The sequence below is a fragment of the Cebus imitator genome, unplaced genomic scaffold (genome assembly GCF_001604975.1).
Source record: "Cebus imitator isolate Cc_AM_T3 unplaced genomic scaffold, Cebus_imitator-1.0 Scaffold24, whole genome shotgun sequence".
In the NCBI taxonomy this organism is placed as follows: Eukaryota; Metazoa; Chordata; class Mammalia; order Primates; family Cebidae; genus Cebus; species Cebus imitator.
This window is the reverse complement of record NW_016107339.1, coordinates 12,057,322-12,060,165: the sequence shown is the minus strand read 5'-3', so window position 1 is coordinate 12,060,165 and position 2,844 is coordinate 12,057,322.

The window sequence follows — 2,844 nt, the reverse complement described above, 5'->3', positions numbered from 1 at the left end:
AGGCATGCACCACCATGCCCAGCTAATTTTTTGTATTTTTAGGAGAGACGGGGTTTCACCATGTTGACCAGGATGGTCTCGATCTCTTGACCTCATGATCCACCCGCCTCGGCCTCCCACAGTGCTGGGATTACAGGCTTGAGCCACCGCGCCCGGCCGACCACTTTTTCTTTCATTTATGTGCAAAGCCTTCCTGATTAAAGTTTTTAGGTTTATCTGTTGGCTAAAGAAGAAAAGGATAGAGAAGAGAGCGTTACCCACCAGCATAAGGGAAGCTGGTATGCAGGGGCAGACAGGCATAGGGCTACAGAGATGGGAACTTTGAGGTGGAAGCTACAAGAGGTTAAGCCAGGGAGGTGGCCCCAGGGCTCACCCCCGACCGTGGGGACCTATGGGACAGGTGAGGGCTGTGAGTATAAACTGCAGACAATAGATGCCCACAGCTTCTCCTGAGGGTCGCTCCCAGACTGCCCCTTCTCTGCAACAGGGACGGGATCACCCCGGCACTGTGGTGAGGGTGCTGGAGCATCCTGGGGAATCTTGGGGACCCAGAGTCTGCCACCCTTGGCTGCCTTGATCATGATGCTGGCTTGGAAGTGTCTCAATGCAACGATAGACGCTGGCTGCTGGCACAAAGCCACCAAGGCCGTGGGAGCCCCAGTGCTGAGGAGTGCTGGCCCGGGTGGGAGCTCCTCTCTGTTCCACAGTCACACTCTGGGACCCTGGGCCTAGACAGGAGTTAGGGCCAAGCCCCAGCTTCCGCCTTCTGTCTGCAGTGGTCAGGAGACAGTGGACCATGCTTCCAGCCCATCTCCACGCCAGGTATCCAGCCTGGGCCACAGATTTACAACGGAAAGGCTGCGGGACTGAACGGTGGAACCTGAGCCACGGTGTGGACGCTGGGCGGCCTCCCGAGCCCAGGAGGGTCTTCGGCCCCAACCTGCCTGGCTCTCGGTGTTTCCTTCTCAGCCTTCCTGGCTCGCCGCAGGCCTCAGAGGACCCTCAAAGCCTTGGTTTTCCCTCCCTGGGAAGACAGGAAACGGGGTTGGGAGTTTATCGCAGTGTCGCAGCCCAAGAGCCCAAATTGTCCCAAGCCCAGTCCACCCGCGCCCTCCAGCAGCTCCGCTTTCAGAGCAGGCGCGGCGACGCGGGCCACGACCGCGAGGTGGCGCCAGGCAGCCACGCGAGACTCGCAGGGTCAGGCCCACGCGGGTCACCACCCACAGCACTACTCTTCTGCTCCCCAAGTCGGCACCCACGGCGCCCGTGCCTTCACGCTGCCGGCTGCTGCAGGTCGAATCCCTACCAACTCCCGTCCGCACGGGGCCCCAGTTTACACCGGAGCCGGCAGCTGGGCACCAGGTGCAGCCACAGGAGCGTCCTTGTGGAAGGAGCCTGGGGACCGCTGCGGCCCATCAATTGCGCCACATGCCCTCCGTGCAGGGCCGGTCGGAGTGCATCTTGTTCCTCCTAATTGTGAAAGAGACAGGAGAGAACAGAACATGGACCCAAACACTGGCACTAGCAGGGCTCTGCAAGGGGCCGATGCCTTAGGCAGTGCAGTACTGGTCTTCTTGATTGTGGGGCTCCTGTGGCCTGCCACGCTGTATGTGGAGGGATTTCCTGCTCTGCCCAGGCTGCCCAGCTCACCAGTGGTGGAGCTGGCATTGGCGCTCTGGTCCACACCTGGGCTACTCAACCCCATGGAAAGGCAGAGGTGCTGACCAGGAATCAGCCCAGGTTCCTGGCACCTGCCTGACCAGAAGCCCAGGTCCTTCCTCCTGCCTGAGCAAGCTGGGTGCCCAGGACAGACCCACCCAGAACTGGAGACCTCCCTTCACACCCTACCCCACCCCGCTGTCCACCCCCCAGTCCTGGGAAGACGAATCATAGAAAGAACAGGGGCTTTGGAGCCCCAGTGATCTGGATTAAAGCAGGTTTTGCCGCTAATGGCCATGTGATCTTGGACAAGTCATTCAACCTTCCTCATGCCCACCTGGAGAAGTGCTGTAACTATCAGAAACCACATGCATGACACAAAACACCTGGTGTGTGCAGACACTCAATAAACTATTACTATTTCAGGAGTATTGATTGACTCCTATTTTGTGCCAGGCCCTCTGCTGGGGTTCAGGGAACCCCAGAGATGAATGAGCTGTGACTGCTGCCCTCCAGGAAGGACTGTTGGGCAAGATAAGAGATCTGGGAGAGGGAGACATGGGTTTACCTGAAGGGAACCAAGAAGGGGCTGACCTTCAATGTGCCGCAGGTGACAGTCACCGTCACTGTCTTTATGGAGTGCATACTCTGTGCCAGGTTCTTCACCTACATTCATTCAACAAATAGGTATTGAGGCCCTTTTGAGTGCCAGGTCCTCTGCTGGGAGCTGGGCATAGCCATACACAACGGTGACCACCCACTGAAAGTGGAGCAGACAGCCTAGTGGGGAACAATCTCAAAGCAGTCATGACATCCTCCCTAAAAATAAAGAACAGAGGCGGGGAAAGATGTGAAAAGAAGTTATGACACAAACACACTCTGCAATTGAGGCAAGTGCCTCGAAGGGAAACGTCTGGAGTCAGAACCTCAGAGAGCACAGCAGGGGTAGGTGGTGATGTCAGCAGTAAGAGGGGGTGTCGGTAACACATTTTCAAACAAAAGAACTAACTAAAAGCCAGGCTGCTCTTTAGGATCGCCACACACAAGCAACTCTAAACAATGTCCTCCCCCGCAAATTCTTTTAGTGCTTTAAAACCTCAGCAATTGCTTCCCTTACTGTTGACTTTTAATAACCTATATGTAAGTTTCAAATTAACACATTTTTATTATTTATTCTTTTTTTTT